Source organism: Odocoileus virginianus, chromosome 10 (genome assembly GCF_023699985.2).
Source record: "Odocoileus virginianus isolate 20LAN1187 ecotype Illinois chromosome 10, Ovbor_1.2, whole genome shotgun sequence".
NCBI lineage: Eukaryota > Metazoa > Chordata > Mammalia > Artiodactyla > Cervidae > Odocoileus > Odocoileus virginianus.
This window is the reverse complement of record NC_069683.1, coordinates 45,117,485-45,139,768: the sequence shown is the minus strand read 5'-3', so window position 1 is coordinate 45,139,768 and position 22,284 is coordinate 45,117,485. Positions and strand designations below refer to the sequence as shown.

Here is a 22,284-nt window from a genome sequence, read left to right as displayed (position 1 = left end):
TTTTTTTTGAAGAACCTCCATACTGTTTTCCATAGTGACTATACCAATTTATATTCTTACCAACAGTGTAGGAGGGTTTCCTTTTCTCTACACCCTCTCCAGCATTTGTTATTTGTAGATGTTTTAACGATGGTCATTTTGACTGGTGGGCTTCCCTGTTGGTTCAGTGGTAAAGAATCCACCTCCCAGGGCAGGAGCTGTGAGTTCAGTCCCTGGGTTGGGAAGATCCCCTGGAGAAGGAAATGGCAACGCACTCCAGTATTCTTGCCTGGGAAATCCTATGAACACAGGAGCCTGGCAGGCTATAATCCATGGGGTGCAGAAGAATCAGATATGACTTAGTAACTAAACAACACAACAATAATTCTGCCTCATGTGAGGTGGCACCTCATTGTAGTTTTGATTTACATTTCTCTGATAATTAGCAATGTTTAAGTATCTTTTCATGTGCCTGTTGACCATCTGGATGTCTTCTTTGGAGAAATGTCTTTTTAAGTCTTCTGCCTATTTTTTGATTGTTTTGTTGTTGTTATTGAGTTGTATGAGCTGTTTATATATTTTGGAAACTAATTCCTTGTTGGTTGCATCATTTGCAGATATTTTCTTCCAGGCCATAGGTTGTCTTTTCACTTTGTTATGGGTTCCTTTGCTGTACAAAAACTTGTAAGTTTGATTAGGTCCCATTTGTTTGTTTTTGCTTATATTTCTATTGCCTTGTGAAACTGACCTAAATCTGTTTTATTTATTTAAATCTCTATTTTATTTATTTCCTCTCTGATCTTTAGTATTCCTTCCTTCTGCTGACTTTAGGTTTTGTTTTGTTCTTCTTTTTCTGATTCTTTTAGGGGATAGGTTTTTTCTTATTTTTTGAGGAAGGCCTGTATTACTATGAACTTCCCTCTATGAATTGCTTTTGGTGCATCCCATAGATTTTGTATAGTTGTATTTTCATTGTCATTTGTCTCAGTACTTTTAAATTTCCTCTTTGATTTCATTGTTGACCTTTTGATTTTTTAGTAGCATATTGTTTAGTCTTCATGTAATCTTTCTTTTTTCCCCTTGTTTCTCTTTCTGTTGTTGATTTCTAGTTTCATGCTGTTGTCATCAGAAAAAAAATGTTTGAAATAATTTCTATCCTCTTAAATTTGTTGAGGCTTATTTTGTGTCCTATTATGTGGGCAGTCCTAGAGAATGTTCCATGTGTACTTGAAAGGAATGTATATTCTGCTTTTTTTCCTTTGATGTAATGCCCTGAAAATAGCAAGTAAGTCTAACTACTATTGTATTGTTTACTATCTCTGTTGCTTTATTGACTTTCTGTCTAGAAGGAAGATCTATTGATGTGAATGAGGTGGTAAAATTTCTTAGTATAGTATTCACATCAGTTTCTCCCTTTATGTCTGTTAGTACTTGTTTTATGTATTTAGGTCCTCCTAAATAGATATGTGTTTATTGCCATTTTAAACCTTGTTTTCCAGTTGGTTTTGCATTTATTCTTTGTTCCTTTCTCTTTTGTTTTTCCTTTTGTGGTTTGAGGATTTTCTTTTGTACTATGCTTTTGTTCTTTTTGACTTTTTTAATCTATTGTGTTATTGATTTATGGTTACCCTGGTTTTGAATTAAGTTTCTTAATTCAGCAGTGTAACATTACAATATTGCAGAAATTATCTTTAGATATGCAGAATTAACCTTGTGAATTTTGTTATAACAATCTCAGTCCTCATAGTTACAGACTTAGAAAAAAATTTTTTTAAGCAAATTTCTCTGTGGTTAGTGAAGAATTTCTGTGACGGTTTTAGCTAAGAATGTGTTTTGATGAATAACTGATTACATTGAATTATGTAGATTAGCAATTTAAATTACCAACATAGCTCTAATAAGTTAAATCTATGATATCTGTACAGATATGTCAGACTTTGAAGTTTCAAAAATGTTGAAATTCACCCACAATTTTGAGGAGCACACTAAACCCAACCATATCTTTTTCTGAATTGTAAAAGAAATGAAACACATTGGTATTTCACTCTAGTTTGCAAATGAGGATTAAAAATGAGAAGCTAAATGACTAAGAGGGAAGACTTAATTTAAACTCAAATACGCATGCTCAGAATGACTCTCTCCATTTCTGCCCTTCTTCCTTCCATAGTTAGTTAGCCACTATATTTCTCAGATTTTAAGCAAAATTAGTCTTCTCCTCATGGAAACTGTTAACATTCATTAACAAGTAGTTTTACTTTGAAATCTGATCAGCAAACACTAAAGAGTGCATTGTTGCTATACTCCATGGGAGTCTTGAGGTTGACGTCAAAACACCAGTACAGCTGTATAAGCAGTGGGAAGAGTATTTTTAACATCCTTATTAGATCATCTTTTGACCTTTCTTTTTGTTCTTTCTCTTCTTCCATTAAATAGTTTCTAAAAAGAGGCTTTATAATGTTATTTTCTACCAAAGCTGTAGTGATGTTCTTTAAATTATTAGCACCTGTACCATCCTTCTCTTGATTCCCTTCCACTTTTATCTTTCCCTTCTTTTCATGTAGTGTTCTAAGTTCTTCTGATGAAGTGGACATTTTTATTTAGTAATAAAGAAATGGTGAAGGGAGAGTTTTTTTTCCAGAGTGTTTTTAGAACAGGGTTAGATTTATAGAAAAATTGAAAGCTAGTACAGAGAAGGCTATGTACCCCATACTTGACCTCAGATTCCCATTTTATTAACACACTACATTGGACACATTACGTTAGCATTGTATGTTTGTTAAAATTAATCAGTTTTAATCCATTGCTTGTGCTCAGTAGCATCTGACTTTTTTCGGCCCTCTGAACCACAGCCCCCAGGCTTTGTCTGTCCATCGGACTTTTCAGGCAAGAATACTGGAGTGGGTTGCCCTTTCCTCTTCCAGGGAGTCTTCCTGACCCAGGGCTTGAACCCACATCTCCAGTCCTGCATCGCAGGCAGTTTCTTTACCTGCTGAGCCATTTAATACATTGTAGTGTTAGTCACTCAGTCATGTTGGACTCTTTGCATCTACATGGACTGTAGCCTGTCAAGCTCCTCTGTCCATGGGATTTCCCAAGCTAGAATACTGGAGTGGGTTGCCATTTCCTTCTCCAGGGGATCTTCCCAACCCGGAGATTGAACCCAGGTCTCCTGCATTGCAGGCAGATTTTTTACTGCCTGATTCACCTGGGAAGCCACATTTGATACATTATTATTACCTAAAGTTGAAAGTTTATTTTGATTGCCTTAGTTTTTAACATGTTCCCCCTTTTTTGATCCAGGATCACACCCAAGATACCATATTACATTTAGTTTTCCTGTCTCCTTGGGCTCCTCTTGGCTGTGACAGTTTCTCAGATTGTGACAGTTTCTTAGGCTTACCTTGTTTTTGATGATCTTGATAGTTTTGAGGAATACTGGTCAAGTATTTTGTAATATGCCCCTACATAGGAATTTGTCTGTTGTTTTTGACACAGACTGTAGTTATAGGTTGTTGCGAGGAGGGTTCACAGAGATATAGTGCCATTTTCAGCACATCATATCAAGGGTATATACCATCAACGTAATTTATGACTGTTGACAATGACCTTGATCACCAGTCTGAAGTAGTGTGTCAGGTTTCTGCATTATAGAGTGTTGGAGTGTTCTAGTAAGAATATCCTATTTAGGGGAATTGCTCTGGTAATTACTTGGGCTTTAGGTATTAGAGTAAGTCATTATATTGATACAATGCTCATTGAAATGTTAAATATTTTTACAAATATGTTCTGAGTTCAAAAATTAAATGCTTTGAATGTTCAATCTTTCAAATTTTATTTTTTAAAATAAAAGATTTTTCTATGACATTCTTAAGATTTAATATTAAGGTTTTAATATTTCATGTAGGAATTTAGAGAAGTAATCAGCTATTTAAATTCTGAACTTTTTTTCCTTATCAAAAATGAAATTACTTTGAAATGCAATTTAAACATAATAAAGTTCACTCATTTTAAGCGTGTATTTAGATGAGCTTTGACAGGTGTGTATAATTTTTAACTAACACTGTTACTAAGATGCTGAACGTTTCTGTCACCGTCAAAAGTTCTCTCTTGCATTTTTTCATTTATTCCTCTGAAACTTGATCTGCTTTCTGTCTCAAGAGTTTTGTCTTTACTAGAATTTCAAGTAAATGAAGTCAAACAATATATAACCTTTTTGTGTCTGTCTTCTGTAATTTTTTTTTATTCATTCAAGTTGTTACATATAGTAGTGGTTTGCTTCTTTTTCATGCTTATAGTAGTCCATGTATGAATAGTTTTTTTATCCATGTACTTGCCCATGGACATTTGGATCATTCCCAGTTCTGGCTATTTCAGATAATTCTGAACCTTTGCATATGAGTTTTTATGTGGTACACATTTTCATTTCTTTGTGGTGAAACCCCTGAATTAGGATTACTAAGTTGTTTGATAAGTGTATGTTTAACTTTACAAGAAACTGACAAACTCTTTTCCAGACTGACTAGCATTTCACATTCTTATGAGCAAGGTAGGAGAGTTTCACATCTTCCATATTCTTATCAATATTTGGTATTGTCAGTGTTTTTGGTCATTTTTGTAGGTGTGAATGGCCATTTCATTGTATTTTTAATTTACATTTCTCTTAAGATTAATGATGTTGAGGACTTTACATGTGCTTTTTGCCATATGTTTTCTTTTGTGAAATATATCTGTTCAAAATCTTTAAAAAGTGGCTTATCTTGTTGTTGAGATATGAGATACTAGCCTGTTATCAAGTATGTTTTGGTAAAATTTTGTCCTGGTTTGTGTCTTGTCATTTTATTTCCTTAACAGTGTCTTTCAAATAACAAAAGTTTTTAATTTTGATGAAATTCAGTTTATCAACTCTTTATGTTTTGCCTTGTGGTTCCTATCTGAAAAATCTTGACTTAACCCAAGATCACAATAATTTTCTCCTGATTTTTTCTTGAAGTTTCATAGTTTTACTCTTATGTTTAGGCTTATGATACTTAACAAGTAAACATTTGTATATGGTGTGAAGTAAGGATTGAAGGGTGTGTATGTGTTTGCATGTGTTGGCATATATTCCAATGCTATTTGTAGAAAGGACTGTTCTCTCCTTATAGAACTGCCTTGGCATCTCTGTTAAAAACTTAAGCACCATCTTCGTCAGGTCTGTTTATGCCCTCTGTTATATTCTTTTTGTCAATATGCCTATCCTTATGTCTTGATTGTTTTAACTTGATCTTAAATCTTGAAATAAGATAATGTAAGTCTTCCAACTTTGTTGTCTTCCTAAAAATTTGTTTGGCTCTTCTAGGTCCTTTGTATTGTCATATGAAATTTAGAATCTGTAAAGCCAGTTTCTATTTTTAAAAAAGGTGCTGTGATTTGGGGTAAGAGTGCTGAACCTAGTTAAGATTGGGGAGAAACAGTATTTTAACAGTACGAGTTTTCTGATTCATGAACATATTCTCACTCTCCATTTATTGAAGTCTTTAATTTCTCTCAAAAGATTCTACAGTTTTCAGTGTACAAGTTTTGAACATAGTTTAGCTTCATCTCTATATATTTCATGTATTTTGAGCTTAAGTGGTATTTAAAAGTTAATTTTTGATTTGTCACTAGTAATCATAAATATAGTTGCTTTTAGTATCAGTTCAGTTCAGTTGCTCAGTCATGTCTGACTCTTTTCGACCCCATGGACTGCAGCACGCCGGCTTCCCTGTCCATCACCAGCTCCCTGAGCTTACTCATGAGCAGACTCATGTGCATCGGGTCAGTGATGCCTTCCAACCATCTCATCCTCTGTCGTCCCCTTCTCCTCCTGCCTTCAATCTTTCCCAGCATCAGGGTCTTTTCCAAGAGTCAGTTGTTCACATCAGGTGGCCAGAGTGTCGGAGTTTCAGCTTCAGCATCAGTCCTTCCAATGAATATTCAAGACTGATTTCCTGTAGGATAGACTGGTTGGATCTCCTTGCAGTCCAAGAGTCTTCTCCAGTACCATAGTTCAAAAGCATCAATTCTTCAGTGCTCAGCTTTCTTTATAGTTCAACTCTCACATTCATACCTGACTACTGGAAAAACCATAGCTTTGACTAGACAGACCTTTTGTTGGCAAAATAATGTCTCTGCTTTTTAATATGCTGTCTAGGTTGGTCATAACTTTTCTTCCAAGGTGTAAGTGTCTTTTAATTTCATGGCTGCACTTAACCATCTGCAGTGATTTTGGAGCCCCAAAAAATAAAGTCTGTCACTGTTTTCACTGTTTCCCCATCTATTTGCCGTGAAGTGATGGGACCAGATGTCATGATCTTAGTTTTGTGAATGTTGAGTTTTAAGCCAACTTTGTCACTTTCCTCTTTCACTTCTGTCAACAGGCTTTTTAGTATTTTGATCTGTATACTATTTTCTTGCTAGATTTAGTTGTACTAGTTTTTAAAAATAAATTCCTTTAGAGTTTTATGTCAGTGGTCATCTTTCACTAAAGAAAATTGAATTTCTTTCTTTTCAGTCTGTGAGCCTTTTATATATTTATTTTTATTGTCTTACTGCTTTGACTAGTCAGAGTAGAAGTTGTGAGAGTAGACATGTAGACATCCTTGCCATGTTTTTTTATCTTAGGGAGAAGGCATTCAGTCTGTCAAGTATGAAATATTGTGTGTTTGTTTTTTATAGATGTCCATTATCAGTTTAGGTATCTTAGTTTGCAAAAAATTTTTTATCATTGATGAGTATTGGATTTTGTAAAGTGTAGTTTCTGTGTTTATTGAGATGATCACGTGGTTATTTATTTTTTACTCTGGTGAATTACACTGAATTTTGGATATTGGGTGGACCTTGCATTCCTGGGATAAACCCCATTTCATCATTCTGTATAATTTGTATTTATGTATGGTTTGCTAATATTTTTTTAATTTATTTTTTAATTGAAGGATAATTGCTTTACAGAATTTTGTTGTTTTCTGTCAAACCTCAACATGAATCAGCCATAGGTATACATATCTCCCCTCCCTTTTGAACCTTCCTCCCATCTCCCTCTCCTTCCCACCCCTCTAGGTTGGTACAGAACTCCTGTTTGAGTTTTCTGAGACATAACAACAAATTCCTGTTGGCTGTCTATTTTACATATGGCAGTGTAAGTTTCCATGTTATTCTCTCCATACATGTCACCTTCTTCTCCTCTCTCCCCATGTCCACAAGTCTGTTCTCTATGTCTGTTTCTCCATGATGCCCTGCAAGTAAATTCTTCAGTACCATTTTTCTAGTTTCTGTATATATGCATTAGTATATGATCTTTCTCATTCTGACTTCAATTTGTATAATAGACTCTAGGTTCATCCACCTCATTAGAACTGACTCAAATGTGTTCCTTTTTATGGTGGAGTAATATTCCATTATGTATATGTACCATATACATATCCTTTATCCATTCATCTGTCAGTGAACATCTAGATTGCTTCCATGTTTTAGCTATTGTTAATACTACTGCAGTGAACAATGGGATACATGTGTCTTTTTCAATTTTTGTTTCCTCAGGATATATGCTTGGAGTGGAATTGCTGGGTCATATGATGGTTTTATTCCTAGTTTTTTAAGGAATCTCCATACCGTCTTCCAAAGTGGCTGTATCAATTTTCATTCCCACCAACAGTGCAAGAGTTCCCTTTTTTTCCACACCTTCTCCAGCATTTATTGTTTGTAGACTTTTGGTAATGACCTTTCTGACTGATACGAGGTGATATCTCATTGTAGTTTTGATTTGCATTTCTCTAATAATGAGCGCTATCGAGCATCTTTTCATGTGTTTGTTAGCCATTTGCTAATATCTTGGTGAAGATTTTTACATCTGTGTTCATAAAGGATATTGATTTTTCATTTTCTTGTAATGTCATTGCCTTGTTTTGATGTCAGGGTAATGTTGGGCTTAGAAAATAAATTGGGAATTATCATCCGTTTTCAGAAAGAGTGGGTGTAGGATTTTACCTCTTTATTTATGTGGGTGTGATAATTCACCAGTGAGGTCATCTAAGCCTAAAATATTCTTTGTGGGAATATTTTAAACCAACAGTTGAAGTCACTACCTTAGAGTGCTTACTGTTCTGACTTCTAGCATCATAGACTGACTATTCCATAACGTCTTTATTTTGGAATAAATTTAGATTTAAGGAAAAGTTTTGGAAAGTATAGAGAGTTCCCATATACCTCATACCTAGTTTTCCTCATTGTTAACATCTGTGATACATTTGCCAGAACAAAGAAACTGACGTTGATATTAACTAAACTAACTACAGACTTTATTTGGATCTCACCAGATTTTCCATTAATGGTCTCAGACTGTTCCAGGATACCACATTGCGTTTAGTTTTCTTGTCTCCCCAGTCTCTTCTGGTTTGTGACAGTTCCTCAGGTTTACCTTGTTTTTCATGACCTTAACAGCCTTGAGAAGTGCTGGCTGGGTATGTTTTAGAATACTTTTCAGCCTGGGTGTGCTGCTGCTGTGTCCCATTAGGGTTATCCATTTGTGGAAAGAATACCCAGAGGCCAAGTCCTCTTTTCACTTCATCTTATAAGGATATGTGATGTCTACATGACATTCATATAGCATCACTGATGGGATTGATCTGGACCACTTGGCTAAGATAGTGTTTGCCAGGTTTCACCACTCTATAAAGTTACTCTTCTCTCTTTCCATATACTATTTTGAAGCAAGTCACTTGTCTCAGTCCACACTTGAGAGAGAAGTATCTATAGCTTTGATTTGGAATTCTTCTGTAAGGAAAATTGACTTTAATCCAGTACCACAGGGTTCACTCTGTTTTTCCTTACTGTCTGACAATGAGAAACCTGGCTCTGACCATCCATTATCCATTTACTTATTTGTTCAACTCCAGTTTACATGAAAAGCTGTTTCAGAACTGTTAGTCCATATACCCACAAGAAACAAACGTTCCATTTAGAGTACAATGTTTCCAGTCAAAACATTGTTTTCCAAAGTTAGTTAGGTCAGCTCTTCCTGCCCCATCCTTTTGGTGCAGGTATGTCATAATTTGTAATGCAGTTAGACTCATTTGTCACAGTCCACATTTCATCTTGGAATCATCCAATGGTCTGATTGATGGTTTTTGTTGTTGCATGGTCAGCGTTAAGTGCAGTTCATTCTTCCTAATGTGCAGTTCTGTGGTTTTGACAGAAGAGTTGAGTCATGTATCCACCACCCTAGTATTACACAGAACAGATCCTGTATTCTTTAAGTGTTCCCTTGCGTGTCCCCTTTGTAGTCAGCCACTCTCCCCTCCCCTAATCCATAGTAACTGTTAACTCTGTTTTTTCTCTTACCTATTTTTAATTTTTGCATTTTCCAGAGTTTCATGTGAATGGAATGGTATTAAAATCTTTAGATTTTTCGTCTAACTTCTTGAATAGTTCTTGTTTTCCTCCCTGTAGCTCAGGCGATAAAGAATCTGCCTGCAATGTGGGAGACCTGGGTTCAATCCCTGGATTGGGAAGATCCCCTGGAGAAGGGAATGGCAGCCCACTCCAGTATTCTTGCCTGGAGAATAACATGGACAGAGGGGCCTGGTGGGCTACAGTCCATGGGATTGCAGAGAGTTGGACACAACTGAACGACTAATACTCATACTTCTTGAACACAGAACATTAAGACTTAGCCATAGTTTTGTGAATTAATAGTTCATTCTTTTAAAATTATTAAACAGTATTCCACTGTATGGATGAATCATAGTTTATTTAATCTTTCCCCCATGAAGGTTATCCTGATTACTTCTACTTTTCAGCAATTATGAGTAAAGCTGCTATAAACATCCATGGACAGGTTTTTTAATGAACATAAATTTTCACATCATCTAGGTAAACACCTAAGAGTGTGATCTCTGGGTTATATGGTTGAATGGTAAATCATATCACTACTTCACTATTAAGTACTTAGAAACAATAAATTTAGTAAATCTGTCGTTTAATATTGTCCACAGAGAGTATTAAGATCAGTCTCTAGAAAGTCTGTAAAATCTACTCATTTATCCAGCCTTTGATTCTTCTTTATTTTTTAGAAGTTACATTTGCCAAGGTGTGCTTTCTTAGAAGATGATACTTTATAGATCACTAATTGTGGTTCTGAGGTTCTGTAAATTTGTCCATAAATTCACAGAACTCTGATCTATAATTTATGTGAATGAACTGATTACTGGGTATTAACTTGTAATTAGATATATCCAAATGTTTTGCAGAATGTGTTTTATGAAACAAAGAATATGTTTTTTATTCATTACTAATGTATTGATCCCAGAAATTATGTTTGTATAACTTGTCAAATTGGGTTGCTATTTCAGAAAATGAAGTGAAAGTTGCTTAGTCGTGTCCAGCTCTTTGAGACCCCATGGACTGTACAGTCCATGGAATTCTCCAGGCCAGAATACTGGAGTGGGTAGCTTTTCCCTTCTCCAGGGAATCTTCCCAACTCAGGGATCAGACTCAGGTCTCCTTCATTACAGGCAGATTCTTTACCAGCTGAGCCACAAGGGAAGCTCACAGAAAAGGAAATTAGAGGGTAATGAGTCGTCTTAGTGTGGCAATGTATTTGTTAAGGAGCAGTGTTTGGGAAAAATTAGTTGCAGCAAAATTACACAGGTTCTAGGGATTAGATTGAATGAGTGTGTCTCTTGTCCCTCCCTGCTTCTAGTGTAAGTGGCAGGGATGCTAGTTAACAGAGTGCCAGACATCACAGTGCCTGGGGCATATTTAGAGACCAGGAAAGGTTTACAATAATCAAACAAAAATAGACAGAGTAGCATGAAGAAATTTCGGTCCTTTCAGCCTTGTTCACAAACTTAACTAGGCTTATTGGGTCAGAAAATATTTTTCCTCCCATTTTTATTTGTTCCTCTTTCACCCTGCCACCCCCACCCCTGACCTCCTGTTCCAGATTACCTTTGAAGGGGATCACACTATCAACAAAAAGAGAGGTTTTTTGTTTAATCCTAACTTATTTGGTTTATTTAGTTTTCAGGAAAGGAGCAGTGGCAAAAGAAAATTTTAAGATATACGAGGACCTCCATTTTTGCTAGAGACACTATATGTTCTTCTTTAAAATCGTATGTTATTCAGGAAATTCTGAAGAAAATTAATTTTTTTGTGGCTCTAAAATTGGATCTTTTACAAGTATTTTTATTTTATGGGAGCTGCTTGGCCTACCCCCTTCACATATTGCCAACTACATCTTTGCTTTTTTTTTTATCATTTATGTAATTTTACAGTGTAATATTTCAGAGCTGTATGTGGATGCTATTCCTTGCATTTCCATGAGCAGCACAGTATTGGGCTTCAGTTGATGATGGTGGATGATTGGGGGTGGAGAAGAGGTGGAGTTTCTTCATATCATCCTCTTGTGGTCAATAAAATCATCCGACAAATGCCTTCCCAAGGATGTCGAGTATATATAAAGGAGAAGCCTAGGAATGCCAAGGGAGTGGTGTTTCACTGAGGATTCCATTCTCTTCTGCTCCATGGAAACGAGCCTTTTGAGCTTTTGCTTGTCTGCTGATATGTCCGGTGATCCAGGTAATCTATTGCAGTCTTTGTTTTCTCCGTAGTGTGTGAAATGTAGCAAAATGGTAGAAAACTAGCTTTAGTGAAAGGAATGTACTTATAACAGGAATAAAATTAGAAAGGAAAAGGACATATTACGTTGTTCATTACTCTTTAAATAGCCTTGAAGGTTTTTTCATGTTTTAAAAAGACTAATTTGATCTAAAGGAAGAAAATTCCTCATTTTAAAAACCTGTACTTTAATTGCTTAGCTTGAGAACAAAGGTTTTAGCATCCAGCATTGCAGGGATATTTTTATTCAGAAGGAGAGGAAGCAGCATCCTTCTGTTACCTTTTTAGAACTGAATTGACAAAACTCTTCTTGAATCTTAGCTAGGGACTCTGATTTATTATGCTGTAAACTATGATTTAATTATCTGAAGCTTCAGGTTGGTTGTTTCCCTTTGATACATAAGAGATCTTGGAAGGAGTATGAGGGGAGGCAGGGATTAAATCTATAGTGGGGGAGGGGAGTGTTTTTACAGAGTAATCTTCATGATTGTTTTTCCATTTGAAGCTAAATTGAAATATATAGTCATTTGGAAACGGTGCTATCCATGACACCAAACACTCTTATCTGTTTGAATGATTTTATCCTTTGTTCATTTTGTGGTATTTTTTGCTTTTGTCAGCTAAAATGTTGGTTATAAATATGAAGAAGCAGCCAGATTACTATGTGATGGCATTGGAATTGCAATTCTGATTTTTTTTTTCTGCATTCATTTCTGTGAATACATGAGCATGGGCATGAATGTGAAAAGCAAAAGTGCTATAAAATGCTGCAGGCATTTTTGTTTTCTCCTGAAGGTGTTTTTCATGGTGGAAGTTGTTTTGTTGTAAACAGAAAGACCCAATTTATGATACTAAGACGTGTTTAGTACTACAGACATCTCTATTTAGAAAAGAAAGACCAAAAACATTTTTAAGCATAGTCTGAATCTTTCAGTTAATTTGATTATCTTCCTCATAGTGGTATGAGTTATCATACTATTTGCCACATTTTGAAAGTTGCTTGATTCCTCAGAATACTGACAAATTAATAAATGTTTATTGAGTGTTTGCATGATTTTCAGTACTTTAAATGTAAACACGATTTATAGTATAGTAGAGGGTATAAAAAACCTATGCATATGATGTACTATTTGTGTGTGTGTGTCTGTGTGTGCTGGAACACACCTATTGGTTATATACTTATATGGGCTTTCTGGGTGGCACTAGTGGTAAAGAACCCACCTGCCCATGAAGGAGACACAGAGATGCAGGTTCCATCCCTGGGTCAGGAAGGTCTCCTGGAGGAGGGCAAGGCAATCTGCTCCAGTATTCTTGCCTGGAAAATCCTAAGGACAGAGGAGCCTGGCAGACTAGAGTTCATAGGGTTACAAAGAGTTGGACACAACTGAGGCAACTTAGCACATGTATACATATATACTGACACGTGGGTATTTTACATAAGCTATTACATTTAAGGTCTTCCCAGGTGGCTCAGTGGTAAAGAACCCACCTGCCAATGCAGGAGACGCAGGAGACTTGTTTTCCATCCCTAGGTAAGGAAGGTCGCCTGGAGGAGGAAATGGCAACCCGCTCCAGTATTCTTGCTGGAAAATCTTAATGGTCAAAGGAGCCTGACCCATGGAGTCACAAAAGAGTCTAACATCATTGAGCAACTGAGCACTCATGAGCACTCACTGCATTTAATCCTAAAACAACCTTGTCACAAAAGCAGCACTATCCCTCCTTCATGGATGAGGGAATTTATATTTTCAGAGGTTAAATAATTCATCATAAGTAACAAACAATAAAGTGATGAAGCCCAGGTCAAGCTCAAAAACTCTTTCCATGGTTTTCATGTGAGGGGATTAAAACATTATATCACAAATATTCGACATCATGAAGGGTGATGCCAGTAGAGTGAACAGGAGATAGGGATCCTAATCTCTATCAGGAATTGAGTAATTGGATAAAAAATTTAGCATTATATTTGTAAAGAGTGAAGGTTGGACTAGGTCACTTAAAGTTCAGTTCTAACATTATATGATTGTATTCCATGTAAGAGATTTTCATATGTGGTTTATGGAAACAAATAGCGTTACTTTCAAGTTTTTAAATATATAAAACAGGTTTATGGAAAACAAATAGCGTTACTTTCAAGTTTTGTAAATATATAAGTTTCCATTCCTGATCCTTTATAACCTGCTTTACTTTTTCTCCAGAGGATAGCTGTAATGCATATCACCTTCTAATACATTACAGTATACTTTTTTTTTAATTAAGTCATTGTTTATTGTCTCCCTCTTCTGTTTCTGCCAAATACAGTGCAAGGACCTAGATCAGTGCCTGACTATTGTAAATTCATTTATTGAATGAATGAATGAATGATACACTTTTATCATACATAGATAAGATATATAAGTAGCTAAATAGTTTTTAATATCAACAGATTCCCTTGGGGTTAATATTATTCATTTTGCTATTATAATGACCCTGTAAGGAACTAATTAGTATGAGAATTTTGAAAAAAAGAAAACCTATTGCAATTGAGTTTAGGCAAGTAAACTTACATATGCTGGAATTTCCCCATGCAAAATTATTGATAGTATAGAACTTCACAATTGTAGTTTTACCCAGTATTCTGTTTTAAAATGCTCAAGTATTATTAGAAATGTTCATATACACAGAGAAAAACACAGTAGCAAAGTTCCTTTTTGGTTTATTTGTTAATTTATGTATACTTTCAAATGTTACTAATTTGTAATGGGTAGAAAATACTCAGACCACTGAGTCTTTTACTTCAGAAATGTTTCATGAAGTATGATGTTATATTTACTGCTAGTTCTGGTTCGTTTGAATGTTAGGCTTTCTGAGATTTCAGTAGCTTTATTGAGGTAAAATTGACATATAATAAACTGTATATGATTAAAGTATATGATTAAATTGATAGGTTTTGATATATATATGCAACTGGAAACTGTCCACCACAGTCACGGTAATATACATATCCGTCATCTCATGTTTCTTTGTAGCTTTTGTAATTTTTCCCTCCTAGCCCTCCCCACACATCAGGTACCCACTGATGGTATCATTATAGATTAGTTTGTATTTTCTTGCTTTTTGTCATTTAGATTAGCTTGCTTTTTCTTGAATTTTATATAACTGAAGTTTTACAATGTGTGAGTTTTTTCCTTGTTTTTCTTGCATTCTACATAATTACTTTAAAATTTGTCCATGTATATCAATAGTTCATACCATTTTATTCCTGAATAATATTCCAGTGTATGGCTATACCACAGTTTGTTTATCCATTTATCTGTTGATGGACATTTGGCTTATTTTCAAGTTTGGGACCATTAAGAATAGATTTGCTTTGGACATATAAGTCCCTGTATGGACATATATCTTCATTTCACTTATGAGTTATGAGTTAAGATTGTAGTATTCAACTCTTTCAGAAACTGCTAAACTGTTCTCTAAAGTGATTTCATTGTATTACATTCCTACCAGCAAAGTTCTAATTGCTCCAAAGCCTCACCAGTACCTGGTACTATTAGTCTTTTTCATTTCAGCCATTTTAGTGCTGTGTAATGGTGCCATTGTGGTTTTTATTTGCATTTCATCTCATGATCAGTGATGTTGAGCATCTTTTTATGTTATTTACCATCCATGTGTCTTCTTTCATGGATTATCCAGTCAAATCTTGTTTTTAATTATGTTCTCTTTTAATACTGAGTTGTAAGAGTCCCTTATTATATATGATTTGGAAACATTTTGTCCCAGTCTGTGACTTGTCTTCATTTGCTCAGTTTTCTGTCTGTTTCTAAAAAGCTTAATTAGATGTAGTTCACATTTCAAAGATCAGAAGTTTTTTATCCTTGAATCTCAGTCTGTCAGTATTTTCTTTTATGGGTTGTGCTTTTGGTATAGCTAAGAAATATTTGTGGCTCAGCTGGTAAAGAATCTGCCTGCAGTGTGGGAAACCTGGGTTCTATTGCTGGGTTGGGAAGATCCCCTGGAGAAGTACTCACTCCGGTATTCTGGCCTGGAGAATGCCATGGACTGTATAGTCCATGGGGTCGCAAAGAGTCAGACACGACTAAGTGACTTTCACTTCACTTCAAAGGAGGTAAATCCTTCTGCCAAGAAATATTTCCCTAACCAGTATTTTTCTGGAGTTTGATTTTAGAAGTTTTATAGTTTTTAGTTTTAGGTCTGTGGTACATTTTGGACAATTTTAAAATACGGCTTGAGGTATAAATTGAAGTATATATTTTGGCATATGAATATCCAAATATTCCAGCACCATTTCTTTAAAAAAAAGTGCTTTTCCTCCACTGAATTCCCTTTGAACCTTTGTTGGAAGTCAGATGACCACATATATGTGGGCTAAGTCACTTCAGTCATGTCCGACTCCTTGTGATCCCAGCCCGCCCGGCTCCTCTGTCCATGGGATTCTCCAAGCAAGAATATTCCAGTGGGTTGCTATGCCCTCCTCCAGGGGATCTTCCTGACGCAGGGATCAAACCTGAGTCTCTTACATCTTCTGCTTTGGCTGGCGGATTCTTTACTACTAGTGCCACCTGGGAGTCTATTCTGTTCTGTCAATTTCTTTGTCTATCTTGACCCCAGTATCATGCTATCTTCACTACTGTAGCTCTATAATAAGTCTAGAAACCAAGTAGAGTTAATCCTTTAACTGTGTTCTTCTTTATCAGAGTTGTTGGCCTGTCTAGATTCTTTGCATTTCTGTATGAACATGAGAATCAGTTTGTTGATTACTGAAAAAAAAGTGTGTTGGGAATTTAATTGGTATTATGTTGAATCTGTAGATTTTGTTGAATCAGTGTTGCTAAAATGACATCTTAACAATATTGAGTTTTCCAGTCCATGAATACAACATATCACTCTATTTCAGTCTTATTTTTCTCAGGCATATTTTTCTAGTTTTCCATTTGCAGGTCTTATATATCTTTTGTCAGAGAGACAAAGGTGGTGCTAGTGGTAAAGAAAATGCCTGCCAGTGCAGGAGGTGCAAGAGATGCGGGTTCAATCCCTGGGTCAGGACGATCCCCTAGAGGAGGAAGTGGCAACCCACTCCAGTATTCTTGCCTGGAAAATCTCATGGACAGGGGAGCCTGCCAGGTTATAGTCCATGGGGTCACAAAGAGTTTGACATGACTAAGCGCACAGCACACACACCCTATGTATTTAATATTTTGATGCTATCATAAATGGTATTGTCTTTTCAATATTAATTTCCGTTAGTACAATTTACAGTTATACAATTAATTATTGATTTTGAATTCTATAGCCTTGCTAAGCTGTTATTTAGTTCTGGTAGCTTTTTTGTTGATTTCATAGAGTTTTCTATATTGATCATATAGTGTGAATAAAGACCGTTTTACTTCTTGCTTTCCAACCTGGATGCTTTTATTTATTCTTGCTGTACTACACTGGCTGGAATAGTACAGTGTTGAGTAAAAGTGATTAGAGGAAACATCCCTGTCCTGTTCCTAAACTTAGGGGGAATGTTTTCCTTTTTTCACTGTAAGCATGACGATAGCTGTAGGATATTTTATAGATGCCATTTATCAGGTTAGACTTTCAATGAATATGAGAAATGAAATTGATAACACTTGCACAAATAGAACTTTTTTTTTTAAGTAGCAGAGGTCACATTTTTTATTGGAGTATTTTTCAATACTATAGTCTTTTAAGCAGGTGAATTCTATCACTGCCAATATTCTGGCATTGCAAGGGACATCATAACTAGACAGTTTTAGTATTTTTGCTGCTCTGTAATTGTGACATAAATTTGAATTTAAAAGTATTAGAATGTGTCCTTTAAGATTATTTTTTCACAAGTTTATGGAGTTTTTGATTCCATAAAAATCAGTAGTAATGACTAAAATCATATTAATGTAACAGTATATTTCGATTTAGATTTCTCTAACCACTTAGGTCCATCTAGTCAAGGCTGTGGTTTTCCCAGTGGTCGTGTATGGATGTGAGAGTTGGACTGTGAAGAAAGCTGAGTGTCGAAAAATTGATGCTTTTGAACTGTGGTGTTGGAGAAGACTCTTGAGAGTCCTTTGGACTGCAAGGAGATCCAACCAGTCCATCCTAAAGGAGATCAGTCCTGGGTGTTCATTGGAAGGGCTGATGCTGAAACTGAAACTCCAATACTTTGGCCACCTCGTGCGAAGAGTTGACTCATTGGAAAAGACCCTGATGCTGGGAGGGATTGGGGGCAGGAGGAGAGGGGGACGAAAAAGGATGAGATGGCTGGATGGTGTCACCGACTCAATGGACATGAGTTTGAGTGAACTCCGGGAGTTGGTGATGGACAGGGAGGCCTGGTGTGCTGCGATTCATGGGGTCGCAGAGTCGGACATGACTAAGCAACTGAACTGAACCACTTTTACATTTTACTGATGATAAGTTAATTTCTTGGGCAGTCTCATCTACTTTCATGATACCTGCTCTCATGCTGATGTCATCCTGATCTGGAATTGCCAGATCAGTCTCCTGTTTGAACACCAGTCCTTTGTAGACACGTATCCCCTATGATGTTCTGCAGGTACCTTGGCTAACATAAAACTGCTTACTTCCCAAACCTGCTCTTGCATTTCTCTCCATTGTGAGTGGCACAATTAAATGTTTTATCTAAGCCAGACTCCTTGGAGTTCCTTTCCCTCCTTTTTCCCTAAATTTGCTGGAACTTCCATGCTTATTTACATAGTATTATTTTTGGTGTTTAGCCCCTATTCTTCATTGCCTTTGTTATTGCACTCTTCATCATTTTTTAATCTAGAAATACTGTTATTTTCTAATTAGTTTTCCAGCCCCCAGTTTCATATCTTTCCTGCCCATTCATCGTGTTATTTGCAAGGGAGTATTTCTTAAGTACACAATGGATCATATTACTGCCTGGCTTATAGTCTATTAGTGTACCTGCATTGTCTTCAGCAGTGGTTCTTTGGAGGAAGAATGTTGCAGACCTCTTTTGAAACCTCTCCAGAGAGTCTCATAGTCTAAAATACTCAATACCTATAGAAGGTGAAACCAAAGTTTAAATTCCTTTGTATGATATATAGACCCCCTTTGATCTGGCTACTGTTTGTCTCTCCAGACATCTTTACTCTCTTCCCACCCAGCCTCCATGCTCCAGTCATACTGAGCTACTTGAATTTTCTCCAAACACATCGGCTTGTGCTTTTTACCTTGCTTAGAATTTCTCTTCTTGATTCTTTCATTGAATTATTAATTCATTCAGCAAATATTTACTGAACATTTTGGGGACCTAACCAGGTACTGGATTTACTCTGTACTTATGGAGATGTCTAATTATATAGAATAACATTGAACAGGAAATAATTATAGAATGTGGTAAACTATTAAAAAAGAGAGAACAAGGTTAATTATGGGAGACAGTATAACAGGAGGAGTTTAACTTAAATTGGAAACTGAGGTCAGGAAAGGCCTTTCTGAGGTAGCAACCTTTAAGCAGAGACCTGAAGTATACTCAGGAGTTGGGTGGGTAGGGAGAGTGGCTCAGAGCAGAATGCAAGATAGTCCTTTTGGCAGGAAGCATGCATATGAAGCAATAAAGGTAGGTCACTGTGACTGGAGCATAGGGAATGAGCAGGAGAGGGGGGTAAAGTTGAGATTAGAAAGGTAACAAGAGCTATGTTTTATATTTAGGCCTTGCATGTCATGTTTGGTGTTTGGATTCCCCCCACCCCCACCCCCCGAGATGCAATGGGAAAGAATTTAAGCAAGGGAGGAACATGCTAAGATTTGTGTTTTGAAATTATATGGCTGCTGTTTAGAAAAGTGAAGGATGTGTGCAAGAGTAGAAGTGGCAAGGCCCACTAGTGCAATAGTCTAGGTTTGAGATCAGATGGCTATTTGTAAGCTAGCAATGGTGAAAGTCAGAAATAGACAGATTGGAGATATGTATCAAAGATGAGATCACTGGAATGTGATGATGAATGTTAACTCCTTGAAGATAGTGACATTTATTTTGTGTCTTCAGTCTCTAGAGCAGTGCCTGATACACAGGTAGTGCTCAATAAATATCATTGGATGGATAGAGAGTTGGTGTATTGGATGTTGGACCCCGGGGAAGAAGGTTGTCGTTAATGACTTCTAGATCTGACTGAATTAGCTAGGTGGATGGTGGTCTATTTATTGAGATGGAGAAGCAGGTTTTGAGAGGCAGAGTAAGAATTCAGTTTTAGATTTATTGAATTTGAGGTGCCAGAGGGATATCTAAATGGACATGTCCAGATGGCAGCTGGTTAGGGCCCAGAAGGTCAAGGAAGCCCATCTGACAGTGCTTACTGTCTTTCACTAGACAATTATTTACTGAGCACCTACTCTGTGCCTGGTACTGTCCCGAGATACAGAGGTGAACCAGAGATCCTTACATCATAGAATTTATATTCTTGCAAGTTAGGGGTGAAGTGGGTGATAGATCAACAAATAAATGCTTTAAAAAAATGAGTACTGTGTTCCAAAGTACATGAGAGCACGAGATTAAGACATTTTCCATTGAGGAAACTCATCTATTGGATAGCTGTGGGGTGGCTTTTGTTACAGGTATGTGTTAATTTCTACATTTTAATTCATTTGGTGCTTACCCTCAATTCTTTTACCTTACCATCTGCATTCCTGAGTTCTTTATTTATTTATTTTCTATTGGATGGATTTTTGCTTTAGTGTTTCTCCCCCCCCTCCCAAGAAGAGCTGATAGGTGCTTTAATGCCTTATTTCTCTAAAGATTTATTTCTATTTCCAGTATGTATAATAACTTTTAAAGGAAGGTTAGACATTGTATACTTTCTCTTCTCACAGTGGAGTCATAGCTTCTAGCATAGGGAGTCTTATTGTGGATAAATCTTGAGGCTAGTAACTTAATCTTTCCCATTTACACATAACTTAATTTTTTTTGTCTAGGTGCTCATGTAGCTCTTTATTTAAAAATATTAAATTTTCATAACTGCCGCCAGAACATAGCAGAGAACTCTGTGACTTGAAGAACTTGGCTGTGAGCCACACAACCTTTTGAACACTAACAGAAAAAGAAGAGTAGGTAACAGGAAAATGGAATAGTTAATAACAGCTAACATTTACTGTGCATGTAACATATGCCAGTAATTGCTGCAGCAAAAGAAGCTAAGTCACAGAAAGATTAAGGGACTTGCTTAAGGTTAGATAGTAAGCAGAGACGCTGAGTTGCAAACCCAGTTGCAGTATATGTGTTAGGGTCATTTATTTTAATTTATGTCTTTTTATAGTGTGCATTGTATCCTTCCATCTTCAGATTAAAATTATTCTGTATTTTTCAGAATTTTAAAAAATGTATTTTTGCATATTCTTTTTATACCTGTAAAGCATAGTAATTAAGAACAAGGCTCTAGAACAGTCAGGTCTGGGTTTGCAGCTGTGATCCCTAAGTTTAGGGAGATCTGTTTTCTGTTCAGGTCTACTAAAGACCTTCTTGGTGTGGATCAAGAATTTAATAGATATGGCAAGTATGTTTTGTAGTTAGTGGTTTAAGGTTATACTCATGTACTCTTTCATGGAGAAGATGGATATTTGTCCCCTCTTATTTTTGCTTTTAGTGTTGAGGAAGCCTAGTGCAGTAAAAGTGCTTTTCTTTTCCATCTTTACCTGGAGTTTAATGCATGTTTATTGAAGGAATGAGAGTTTTCTGAGAACATTGCCATGAAGAAACATGTTTAGGTGGAAACAGATTTTTCTTTAGATGAAACTCTGGCAAATTGTCGTCTTGGCAAATAGATATTAACAAAATTCTCAACCAGACTTTGATATTAGGAGACACAGATTCTGTAGGATTAGGAATTCTTTTGTAACCAGTTTATATTAGCTTATCTTTGCCTAAAAGGAATAAATGGTATAAATACCTTTCTAGTTAAATATTTTGTAGTTATACCAGATCTAGTTTTCTGCTCATTAATGTGAAAACTTTTAGTTAACTGTAAAAAAAAAAACAACAAAACTTGTACAAAAGGAAGATAATGTTTTGTTGGAAGATAGTAATCTAAAGGTTGAGAGCAGGGGCTCTAGTGAGACTATGAGGGTTTTCAGTTAGAAGTCCTCCATCTACTAGTTATATAACTTGTATAAGTTATTTAGCTTCTTTGAATCTCACATTTTTCTACTATGAAATGAAGCTAAAAATAATATTTATCTCTTTGAATCTTTGTTAGAATACAGTTCACTAATTTATATGTATAAAATACTTAATGCAGAGATTGGCACATGGTGAGTACTCAAAACTACTACTCAAGTAAGTTTTAGCTAATGTTATCATGGTTTCAGTTGTTAATGAATATTCTTATCATGGATAATGGAGGGCATATATTTGGAGCAGTCTGCCTAGCATAGTTTTTAGCTACCAAGTGAACCTGAAGGTATTGAGTGTTCCTCAACTAATAAATATTTTTCAGGGAATCTGGCCTCAGGAAATACAGACCAGCTTACTTTGTTGTTCTTTACCTCTTTAATTTATGCTTATTTCCAGCCAGTTTATCTCCTCTTTAACATACAACTTCTGCAAAACAATTTTCCTCATTCAGAAATTTTTGTTCTGATGTTGAGCCTGTTTAAATTTGGGTTTGAGCACTGATGTAAAACTAAACTGGATTCCCTCCATTCACTCTC

The 22,284-nt window shown here is 36.0% G+C and overlaps 1 protein-coding gene across 5 annotated transcripts in view; it reads left to right on the top strand.

The window, feature by feature from the left end:
* The window catches only part of ARHGEF12 (Rho guanine nucleotide exchange factor 12), a 170,830-nt gene that overhangs the window by 40,121 nt on the left and 108,425 nt on the right, over positions 1 to 22,284 (top strand). Inside the window, exon 1 of one of the 5 annotated variants that reach the window (XM_070473472.1) lies at positions 11,351 to 11,574. The exons of the other annotated variants lie outside the window; for them this stretch is intronic. The gene's annotated coding sequence lies outside the window, so the exon portion shown is untranslated. Of the gene's footprint in view, positions 1 to 11,350; positions 11,575 to 22,284 lie in introns of those variants that run through there. 5 annotated transcript variants of the gene reach the window in all.